The 13,073-nt window shown below is 37.3% G+C and overlaps 1 long non-coding RNA gene across 1 annotated transcript in view; it reads right to left on the reverse strand.

Moving 5' to 3' along the window:
• Window positions 1-8,843: 8,843 nt before the first annotated feature.
• Window positions 8,844-13,073, reverse strand: part of LOC133135508 (uncharacterized) — a 43,170-nt gene continuing 38,940 nt past the window's right edge. The window contains exons 3-4 of the long non-coding RNA XR_009709403.1: window positions 9,963-9,985; window positions 8,844-9,059 (exon numbers count right to left, since the gene is read on the reverse strand). This is a non-coding gene — a long non-coding RNA (uncharacterized LOC133135508). The remainder of the gene's footprint in view (window positions 9,060-9,962; window positions 9,986-13,073) is intronic.

Here is a 13,073-nt window from a genome sequence, read left to right on the forward strand (position 1 = left end):
ACTGCCACTGTTTGGCTTCCTTCAGAGAACCACCAGCAGAAACCCAATCATCGCCATAGTGACAAACAGGAAGGGCATCCTTCACTGTGACCTCTCTCATGTCTATGGTTCAGGAAGGAGAGTGCTGCAACACAGATGGAATGGAAGGTACAGTGCGACGGAAACTCTTTTTTTCAATCAATTGTATTTTAGTGAATCATAACACAAACACACTGTTATTTTCTTTGGAAGGTTTCAAAAAGAAGGCCCACGTTCTCTCCATTTATAGTGTATAATGTTGCAGAAAAAGTAACGATGCGCTAAAATACAGTTATGATAAAAATCGTGGATGTCATTCCGTGATTCAATGAGACCAACTGTAAGGGATTAGGAATAGTTTTTAGGGCCAGTTTCATGGACACAGATTCATCTTAGTCCTGGATTATAGTGAGTTTTATATGGAAAATCTCCATGCAGACTGAAAGCTGGAATTATTACAAAACATTAGGGGGAGTTGACTACTTTGAAATTTGGTGAATGCATAGGACTAACCAGCCTCAACCTCATTCAAGCAGTTTGTTAGGTCACTGCTTGATTGCACAACTCATCGGTAACAAAGAACACAAATGCATCTGCAAACACATACCGCACAGCTTTAGCAAGAAATAAATAATGCTTTTGCAAACAGTGTTTTTGCAGCAGTTTAATAAAGGATGTCTTAAACTAAAAGTGCTGGCACATTTTTAAGCTGTCATATTACAAAACTAATTGTTTATATAAATTATTTCCCAGTGCTCTGGTGAACACCAAAGGCACAGAACCTCATCTAACCAAAACATTTTTCTATTCATAATGCAAACTGAATGCTGTATTTATGATGTTTCTTAAGTGCACCATATTTCACTTTGATCATTTCAAGGTCAGCCTCTGTAAAAAAGCCTATTAAATATATTGAAACTGTAACAAATCACTGATGACACAATGGGGTTCTCACTCTTATAAAATTATGGACTAATACTCATATATTAATAGCAGAGACTTATTAAGATGCGTGCATACATGCATGCATTCATACACAATAGTCTATTGTACACATACAGCACACACACACACACACACACACACACACAGCTATGGCATGGTTATGATTGGCTTTGCTTTAAAACAAAAAACCCTTAATCTTTCTTGTGAAGCTCACATTTCCAGTTGATTTCTGAATTGTGAATCACGATTCATATATATATATATATATATATATATATATATATATACACACATATATATACACATATATATATATATATATATATATATATATATATATATATATATATAATTCTGAGGCTTCTGTCTTCTCTGATACACTGCGACGGAGTTGCTTTGATGTGTGTAAAGTACTTGTTCTGACACCATGACACTTTGCATATTTTGTTTTTCTCTGCATCTACCATGAAAGCTCTCACTTCCATACAGTATTGCTTTTTGTTGCACCATACGTATGATACAATCCAGGCAAGAATTAATTGGTCACCTTGAGAATATGACATGAAAATAACATCTTTGCTGCCCAGCAGGAGGTAACCATGTGAGCGAAGCGAAACTTGTGTCACTCGCACGGTTGTTAACGATACACTTCTAGTGCTAACAGATTGGAACTAAGGGGGTCTGAAAGACTGAGGGGACTTTCAAGGTGTCGTCCTTACGGATTCCTCCGGACACGCGTACCATGAGAAATACTGTGAGAGTGATGCTTGTTACACTTAGTATGTTTCTCCATATCAACAACGTCCATGCATTTCAGTGTTTAAGATGCCTGGTGTATACCAACAGAGACGCTATGATTAATAAATAAACAGCTTCAGACGTTTGCAGCAGAACCCTTTACCTTGTTTGGTGTATTATCCTTGGCTTTTGATAGCAGCTCTGTTGCCAGGAGAGGCTTTCAAAGCTCGCCGGGCTGAAAAAAAAATGGCCGGGTTCTCAAAGCCCCCCTGCTGTGCATGTCAAACTAAGAAATCTCTCTGAACTTGCAGAATTAAATTCATGTCCCTGTTTCCACCGGGGTGGATGCCTCAGCGTTGCTTTCAGAGCCTCTGTGACGGAAAAAAGCGTGTGTTGCTGTACGGAGCGTGCTCAAAGCACTAGGGCATTTTTATTCTCCACTAAAATTTTATTCTTCTAATACGTCATTCTTCTGTAGCATTTAAGGGGGGAATTATATGCATAATGGCCATATATGTAATGCAGAAGGGCTCACTGCAGTGTTTATTGTGCCTAAAAGTATAATAGATATCATGCAATTTAGAATATCAACATTTGGGTTGCATGTATAGAGTACATGTTCAATTCACCAGCAATACATCTGCATTAGAAGGTCCATGCTAATGAATTATACTAAGATTATGAAAAGGCATCTTTGTTTAAAATGAAATATCTGGTACGTATACAAAGCTTTCATCTAAATTGGAAATTAGATAGTAACACCACCTCTGCTAATAATGATTAGCCATCCACTTGGCTGTACAAAGCATGTTTTTTAAATATTTGTTTGTGCCAATATATTACACGCGTAGCGAAGAAGCGGGGGTGTACATTAGCTCATAAGAATACGGGAGGACAGGAGAGGCAAATTGTCATAGCACAGTTGGAAACATACGACTGCTTCCGTATAAAGGCAAAAAATGTTTTTTATAAGTATGCATGATTTCGAATGACATCAAATCTGTTCAATTTGGGCCTTGGTCTCAGTTTTCTAGGCTCCTTTGACCATAACATATTCATCATTCCTACATAGAATTACTTTTTTATAGATGGACTATGTATTTGAAGGGTGTCTGTGATTACGGAAATTGGTATGAATTGAACAGGAATAAATTAATCAACTACTACAAAAGAAACATCTGAAGGCTAATAGCAATGAATAGAATTTTCACCACAGTAAATCAGCCTTATTGAAACAGAACTGCATACAACTAGACCATGACTCAATCAGGACAAAAAAATTGGACAAAAAAGATATCCAAATTTGACAGAGAATTAGTACGGGCATGCTCCTAAAAGAGAGAAATTTGACCAGCAATGAGAAACAACTAGCCAGTGGTTGAATTGTAGCTATTAGGATAAATTAAATAATGGCTTCAAAAAATGCCAATCAAGGACAATAGTGCAGGCGTCCAGGCTTTTTAAAATGGTGCTGTACATTCCAAAAATACTATTTACTATAAGGCCTAAAATATATAATATTTTGATTAATTCAAATGCTAAGATAATTTAAATCCAAAATGCTCTCTCTAATATACAGTAAGGAAAACGGAGTTCTGTCAGGCTCTTGAAGTAGTTGCTGATTTTATAGGGTGAAGAACTCAACTATCTTTTCTTCTTGTCATAAAATAGCTACGTCAGCCTAGAGCTCGCAGGCTGGGGGCTGCTCCCTTTGTGGGTGTTGTAACTTGACTGTGGTACATCTTCAAAGAAATGCTTTTTTCAAGCAGTGAGAAATACCTTCTCCCATACAGTATAAGCAATGCCTGCATTTTAGTTAAGTTGCTATTGTTGCAAACAATGCAGCATAATGTTTTGTTTTCTATCAATTTATACTACTTTCATGTCTGTACAATAGATTTGAATATCTGAAATAGCTTTAATACTTTGAATTTCATAATTGCATATGAAATATAGAAATCTGATCTGCCTATCAAAATATGGCAAATTCAGATGACCAATTCAAAACCTTTACAAAAACCTTGCCATACCTTGAATATTTAACAGCCTATCAGACTATTGAATTAAACTATTTAATCTGTATTTGTGATAGCAAATACTGCATGCAATACATGCAATACTAGTAAAACAGCAGCATTCATAAAGATCTCACTGAGTGATCATGAGAATATAAGCATGGATCATGCTTGTACAGTTTCTAATACAGTTTCAATAGCGATTGCAATGAAATAACTGTATAGATCAAGAGTGAATGGGCTGGAAGCCTAATCCGGCTGATTTCTGGCTGATACCAGTTTTTCTAGTTTTGTTCAGGGAGCTGCTACAGTATTTCATCACCATCTGAACTGTTACCAAGAGGTTGGCTTTAATCCATAAAAATGTACAGCGAAACAACATAATTTTAGCCAAACTGACAATGAAACAGAATAGTTTCTCATCAGATTCTACTTATTTGAAATTGATCTCTTTTTTTGTCCAACATCAGTACATTCTGTCTGCATTCCAAGGCATTCTGCATCCCCTTGCAGGCAGACTGTATAACTGTATGTATTAGAAAAGTAGGAAATTAACAGCATTTTCATGTCTGAGAAATGACATGCATCATACATCATAACCTCAGGGTCAAGCTGTTCCATATTTGCGTCTGTTTGAGAACAAAGACAGCCTCACAAGAGTAGTTTTCACCCAACTGTTTTGACATCTATTGCCACTTGACTGACATGCAGATGAGACTTCGCTCACAGGTTTTTCCTGTTGTTGTAAAAACAGCGGTTTAAATTAGGTGCAATATACTGATGTCTGCATTTCAATGGGCAAAGGGCATAGGATCTCCTCACTCTCACCGGCACCAAACACCTTTATAAACCACTGAAGAAGAAACTGCATGATTAATTCTGTGAAATCATGTTGATCTTCACTCCTTACAACTGTGTGACAACTGACAACTGCCAACTGTCTATTGACTGGCCCACAAGGTCAGGCACTTATAATGAATGTAATGGACAGGCCTACTCATTTATCATACACATCATCTCATATTGTGACATACAAGATTTACAGGATTTATGTTCAGAATTGCTGCATATTTGTATCATTTTTTTGTATCATAGAACATCCAACATGTTCTGCTGTGCTGATTCAATAAAAGTCTTCTTTGAATAGCTTGCTAATCACACAAAGATACAGAATTTTGGATTCAAGCAACATTTTCATTTAAGAATGAAAGCTTGGCGAGAGAAAGCTGAACTTGCCGAATAGTGCGTGCAAGAGAAAAAATGGCCACATTCATTTGTGTGAACAAGATTTGAGGGAAAATATGTAGTTTAAACCGGCCTAAATAGACAACAAGGACCAAAATAAACCCATTTATCAATTAGTCTGGGAACTGATACCAACACATCCAATTTAGAGATCAAAATCATTAGTTTCATGACTGACAAAGTGCGGTCCTCTCTGCCAACCTCCATTATGCAGACAAATTAGATTTAACAAGATATTCATCCTGCTGTTCATTAACAAGTGTATCCTTTAGTAATTTTCAACCTTTAACAGCAATTTATGCACAAATTAAAATAACAGCTTTAATTTAAGTTAAAGTCAATACCGATTACCTGCTTTTAACGAAAAACAACTTTTTTGTGCTTTCAGGACAACCAATTTAAAAACTGTGTTCTTTTTCATTACCAAATTGTCTAAAGACCTTTAATTGGAATTAAAAATCTTTGTTCTAAGATTGAGTTTTCTATCTGTGCAGTGTAAGGATACACAAATTCTCCACTTCACGCTCTCTGAAATTAGACCTAGAGGGCCAGAGGTGCCTTTCTTGTCAGGACTCAACAGGAACTATTGCCCTGCTAGGATTCAATCTGGATTTGCAGATTGACTGTCTAATTTTGGTGTTCCTATAATGGTATTCTACTGTTCTGTTAATTAACTCTTCACAGTAAAATGGTGGATGTGCTCCACAGAGATTTGCATTTCCCCTGTGGTCAACATGTGAAGCAGAAGACGATTCTAATTTCAACATTGCTGATCGACACCGTGAGCCATCCCTATAGAGCTGTAACTAACAAACACAGTCCTAATTCAATTTCTGCTATTGGACTTTTGATTAACTATACTATCTTGTGTCGTAAGCTGTACTATTAGAAGTGTACAAGGCACAATTGGAATTGTGTATGTTTTCCACACATTTCAAACATCAAATAAACAGATGAGGCACATGCTAACTTTTGCTATTGCACAAGGAAAGTTAGATGCTTCAAATGTCCTCATACTGAAGCACTGAAAGACTGTAAATATTCATAATTAAACTCTAACTTTTTACACTGAATGACTCTACACCAGTTAAAATGTACTCAACATAACTTCAACGTAAAAGATCCCTTTATGCCATTCACCCACACCTTGGCAATATCATTAGAGGACCAGATAAGATCACATACAAGTTTCATTCAAACTAAAATTGGATTTCTGCTCAACATTTAAATAGACATTAAGATACATTTAGACAACACACTGTTTTTCGCACAAGTTTCAAGATAATGCATAACATTTAAAGTTTAGGGCAGGTTCAATGTTTCCCAGCGCAATTATGTTCAAGATAATCACCACTATCAAATTATCACTGAGTTACCACTGAGGAAAGCTAAGCCAAACCACACAACCTCTTGGACTCAAATGAACCAATACCACCCCTTGAGGTTCAGTTCAACATCTTTCAAAATCATGAAGGAATGATGCAAGAGGAGTATGAATCTCCAAAGCCGGATCTGGAGCCACGGTGCGTTGAGAAATCCGAGGAATGCCAGGGGACCGAACGCGTTCACGGAAGAGGAAGGATGGGAAGAGCAGCCGCACTGACAGGTGTCAATACTGTAGCTGAGAGGGATATTATGTGGCATTTCCACTATCCGATTCAGCTAAAAAGGACTGGGGTTTTCTGCACGGTACCTCCAGGTATACCTCCACCCCGGGTGAGGCCTACTCCTTATCAGCTCACATCCTCCACAGATCCTCACAGTGGGGAAAGCAGACGTGTCTACCGGCCTGTCATAGAGATGACAGATATATCTGAATGCTTCAGTCACCGGCCTTTCCATTAACAGAAGCACAGAGAAGATACTCCCGTTCATAGGTGTGTGGTGGGAGCAAAGTATAGCAAATAAGTGCCCCTTTTTCTTAGTATCATTTCGATATTTGGCATTGTTTGGCTTGCATAAAACAGCACAAAATTTGTTTTACCTGGGTAACGATATTGTATCCTTTTTTTCAGGATAGAAAGTGTATAGTTTCGTAAGACCCATGAGACCCAGACTATCATTTAGTTTCCATGTGTCATTTTTGGAAAACTGCCTAGGCATAGATTAGAAAAAAACAATGCAGAATGCTCATTTTTGGGGATATTGTCCTCAAATTTGAAAGAGGATTTGTCCAATGTTGTGACTTGGCAACAATGTGTTTCTAAGCGCATAAGCCACAGCTACAATAATCTGTATCCAGAACAGAAAATCTTTTCAGGGAGAAAAAAAAATCCACTTTCACTGTGCTTGAGCTTCTGTAACTTTGTTTTAGTAATATTTGTGGTAATTCTGAGTCTTGGAAAACAAACCCCAAAGGGTTACCGTTCAGAAGAGACCAGGATTATGCCTGTACTCAAAAGGATTCAAGAATAGCAACTATTTTATTTTTGGTATGTCATTTTTAAACTTGTGTCAAGAAGAGGAGCGATACTCAAGGGGTTAAAGAGATTTCAAAGTCTAATCTAAGTCTATTCCCACATTTAAATCATTCTCATCTCACTCAAGAAATAAGGGCATAAATGTACCTGTCTCTCAGAAACAACTCAAAAGAAAACTAATTTCCTGTGCTTTTCAGTTGTATATAAGGATATAATTACATCTATTATTGTAGATGCAAATCACTAAGCTTCCAATGCAAGTGAAGGGGTTTAGTGTATCTTTTCCACCACAATTTGGAAGCTGTAACTACGCCTGTGAGCCACCTGCACCTGTGGAAGGGTAAAGCCACATATCCTCTGAGGAGAAGTGAGATTGCCTGCATTCATTTCCAATGAGACAAATTTCCATCCGCAAGGCATGTTGGGATAGCTAGTGACTGGGGAAAGCTGGTATTACTAGAACACGGCACAATAACCAATCAGAATGCACCTATAAGCGACCAATTGTGGGAGGCGAGAGGGACACCAGGCGACTGTGTCAGAGGATGTGTGGCCACGACTCTCCTCTCATCAATGGTAGAAAGACCAGGGGTCAGAAAGTAAAAGTCGTCCAACCATGAACTCAGCCAACTGATTTTGCTAATTAGCTCTACCTCCTGGCTGTAGAATAGTGCTAATGAGCAAATCCAGGTGATGGGAACAATAGAATAGGACTTTTACTTTCTGAACCTGAATTTCCCACCTCTGATGCACTTACTCAATGAACAGTAATCATTTCCCACTCTAGATGGCACACAGGTGTTACATAATAGAGCTAGTGCTCATCCGATGATTGTAACTGGTCAGGTTACGGGTAACTGAAATGAAGTTAAGAGGAACTAACTGTCCAACTATATGCAGCTGCAACTCAAGATGCAGCCTGTACTAGTGGTGTGTTTCTTCAGGTCCACAGCTGACTCATAAATGAGTCATACATTGAGAACATTGCTTCTATTTCCATGTCCAATCTGCCAATTACAGATTTTATTCTTAGAGAATAGAGTAAAATCTTTACTTCCTGTAGCTGTAATGTAATGTCACTTTGTCCCATACACCTGAGGCCAGACTAAGGTTTCCTGTGAAAACCCTTTGGTGTCACGTGTAGATAAATTAATGAATTAATAAAAACAGCATTCACTTTTAGCCATTTGTTTTTATTTTGAATCCTTGTCTTTATTGCTCCTTCAGCACGTTTGGGGACAGCCACTTTCTTGGCATGGCTGAATGGCGTGGAGAAGATGAACTAACACGCAGGCCACAGCACATTTTCAGAGCCTGTCTAATGACAATCTGTCAGCGGATGTGGCATTTGGCAGCACTAGCTTTCTTCAGCTCACGTCGCTGCAGATTGCCCTTGTCATGAGCTTCATCAGCCTTCTTTAGTCCAACAATAAGTGGGATTCCACAGGCCCAGAGAGGTCTGTTCACCACCAGGAAGGTCCAAGCACTGACAAGTATGCACTAATGCATGCATTGACCACTGTTTCTGCACCCATGTAAGTGAATAAAACATGTTCTCGTTGCATATGCAAACACAGTGTGCAGGTCTGTTTCGCATTTCAGAGTCAGCCATCTTTGATCTGCATCAGGGTGGTGCTAACTCTGAAATGATGGAGCTTGCTTCATGGGTGCTTTGCCTCTGGATTAACAGAAGAAAAGATGTCCAAAGTAGCTTAATAGTGATTATTTGTTTGATAAGTTCTAAGACACAGTACATATCAGCAGCTACTCGGACTTAAAACAAACGGAAAATATTCAACAAAAAGCAGAAGTTAACTGTAAATTGATTAATGACCCAAGTGTGAACATTTTACTACTATACTGTCTGCTACAAAGTTGGAGAAGATGAAGAATAAATGATCTCTTTAAATATTTCTTACATATATTATTCCTTCTACTGCTCCATACTCACACATTTCTGCTATCAGTATAATTGATCCAAAAGGATGTGCTCATTCATACTTAAAAGAGTTGGGACAATTTTAACCAATTTTTGAAGGCATAATTAAAATCACACTAGAATAATTTCAGGTAGTTCAGTGGAATAAACTTCACTGGGTCTTTTACTTTTTTCTTTAAACTTCTCATGTAACCCCTTCACACTGTTTTGTTTCATTGGGTGAACATTTTGGTTATTTCAGTTGTATTGAATCACCTTATTAACTGCACTGACAAAATGGCAGCTATAGATTCAGTTATGTTATTTCTGAGTCCAGCATTTCTCTAAGGAGGACAACCATGTACGATGTACATGATGAACTAGTTCCAACACTGCTCCTCTGCAGGAATGCTCAAATCTAGTATCACCCACGTATGACCCTTATTTTCATCTTCTATCCCTTTCATGTTGTATTTGCATCTTTGTTCTTTCTTGGAGCACTTTGGGGGCACAATAACCTGTTTAGGACCACCAAAACCCTTAGGACAGCGCTGTGTATATATAGTATCCATCTACATTTTGAGAAATAATGTATACCAGTCAATGCTTTACAACAGTCAATGTCAATTTACAACAGTCAATTTGACACATAATTATGATTACCTGTGACAATGATGGCTTCTTTCCTGTTAGGAATCAGGATAAAACAGAACAGAATGTAAATATGTTGTGTTTGTGGTTCAGCACACCGGCAGGGCCACTGCTAAAATTGGGTTTCCAAGCATTCTACTGTATTAAAGCATTTATTATATATATTTTTATGCGGTATACATTTTTATACTTTGTTATACGCAGGCACACAGCCAACGTTTTTCCACTTGGAAGAAACACTTAAGGACTAATAACACGGGATAACATCAGTGAATAGATCATTGTTGTCCACTAGATTAAAAACCGATTCGGAGGATCCCAGGGTGCTTGGATTATTGACACCGTTCCACAGCCGCTACATTGCAGCGTAAAGTAAATATCCCCCTCAATGACACTGCTACAGGCTTTCAGCGCTCCTGCAGGTATATTACCTCACTCCTTACACAACTTACGCTTATCTACTCTGTCCAGACAGGAAATGACACGCAGCAATGGTGTCCACAGCTTCCACAAAGCCTCCCACTCTCATGTGTGTGAAACTGAATTGAAATCTCAAGTAAAATGCATGAGGCGCTATCCTTCAATACGTTGCTACTTGGCAGCCAGTTATTCCATAAATCTGTATGTTTGAGGGACAGGCACAGTAACTAATGATACACATTTAGCAATTGATATGATATCCTGATATGATATATTTTCTTTAGCATTTGAAGGGGACACTAATAGTACCAACCAATACTTGAATTGATGTACCATATGTAAACGGGGCACTGTATGTAACAGTATGTAAATGGGGCACTGTATGTAACAGTATGTAAGCACCGCACAGTATGTAACAGTATGTAAATGCCACACAGTATGTAACAGTATGTAACAGTATGTAAACACCGCACAGTATGTAACAGTATGTAAACACCACACAGTATGTAACAGTATGTAAACGCGGCACTGTATGTAACAGTATGTAACAGCATGTAAACACCACATCGTATGTAACAGCATGTAAACAGCGCACAGAACATCACAAACTGCCACACCAGCTCCCACCAGCCATTTCAGGCACATATCCAAAAGCAAAATTGAATTAACCATATTGGCAGGGATATATACATTTACTGCTGAAAAATCATAATTGAATAATAATCCCATTGCACGGCCAAAACTGTTTGAGTTTCAACAAAAAATAACAATAATACAAAAGAGCCCCAAATAACAGCAAAGTTTATTTTTTTATTTTACTATTTTGTTCAAGCCTGGCTAGTTTGATAAGCCATTTAAGTCGGTAGTTATACTGCTTTTCAATCACTGCAAATCCATTTTAATTAAATCATTTCAATTATGATGACTTTTCATCATAAACTACTCACCCTTCACTCATACACAAGGATTGGCGGAATTTAGTGATAATTACTAATAATGTGTGCAGTATTTTCTTCATGAGGTGACCCTTGCAGTTCTTTTTAATGGACCAACACTTCCATAGCAAAGCTTCTTAATCAGCACAGAGAGAAACTACTTTGTTAATTGCTTTTTCTTTGTTGAGGTTTTTTTTAAGGAACATATTTATGCTCAAAAATAAGATATGTAAGTGGGAATTAACAACCAATTAGATCCTGTGCAATACAATTACTTTTCTCTTCAATCCACACAGGTCACTGATATTAACCCCTTAAGTATTGCCCCTTTTCTTGACACAATGACATACCAAAGATAAAATTGTTATTACTCTTGAACCCTTTTGACTACAGGCATAATTCTGATTCCAAGAGTCATAATATTACTGAAACAAAGTTACAGATGCTCAAACACAGTGAAAGTGGACGTTTTCTTTCTCAATGAAAAGATTTTCCGTTACAACATTGGACAAATACCGTTCAAAATTTGAGGACAATATTACCAACAATGAACATTCTGTATTGTTTTTCCTAATCTATGTCTAGGAAGTTTTCTAAAAAGGACATTTGGAGACTTAATTAGAACTATTATGCATTTGGTCCGCTGGACACTGACACTGACCATATTTCTTGTAGTGTGTGGATTTCCAAAATTCAGAGAAGGTCTCCCTGCACTTGTTTTATCACCCAGATGTTAAAAAATAAGGAACTGTTGTCGTTAAAGCAATGGCATCTTAACAGGTTATACAGATAGAACTGCAAGTTTTAATGGTATATCCTGTTACCATAGTGATTGAAAATGGCAGGCTGAAAAAAGGATTGAATGCAAAAAAATCCTTACCCCTCATCTGAGTTGGACAATAACAGATATAAAACTTATTTTTGTGGCAGCTTATTCTTCAATCAGAATGGCCAAGCATATAATTCATCATGATTATTATTATTATTATTATTATTATTATTATTATTATTATTATTATTATTATTGCTGGTGTTGTTGTTGTTGTTGTTGTTGTAGTTATTATTATTATTATTATTATTATTATTATTATTATTATTATTATTAATGTTGAATTCAAAGCATCTCAGCAACATTAAAAGTTGTAATTCACCAAAAAACATGCTACAGTGTTCTCCTGTGGTGCTGTGTTGCCTACAGAGGAAAAATAGTCTCTGGCTCACAGGTAAGAGGGTCAGAGGACTGCTCATGCTTCACCAGAACAAAAGACTATTTCCAATAATGGGAAAACACATTAAAATGATCCTTCTGTCCTTGGTTCTATTCTGGTGCTTTTGCTTTTCTCCTGAATGTGAGAAAAGTATATGATTGTGGTTGTGGCTGGTTTCATGAGGAGAACAATGCTTATAATTAGTTACTGAAAACAATAGACTATGAGGATTCATTGACATTCACGCATTTCACAGGTGAGTAATCTGACGTTGATGTCTTAATGAAGGTGTTGTCATGCCAGGACAGGCATCTGACCCGCTTAGAATGACACATATAAAGCTACCTTTATGTACAAAGGAAAATAGTAATTGGCATGCCATTTCATAATGATCAAAGTGTAATCAATATAAACTTTTTTAAAATTAGCTTTAATTATTCACATCATGAGCCATTCCTGCTAATCTTACCACTCACTGTGCATCTGAAAGATCTAATAAACAAAGATAACAGCTGAACACTCCGTACTCTTTCAGACTGATCTCCATTTAATTCAGGAAA

Source organism: Conger conger, chromosome 8 (genome assembly GCF_963514075.1).
Source record: "Conger conger chromosome 8, fConCon1.1, whole genome shotgun sequence".
Taxonomy (NCBI): domain Eukaryota; kingdom Metazoa; phylum Chordata; class Actinopteri; order Anguilliformes; family Congridae; genus Conger; species Conger conger.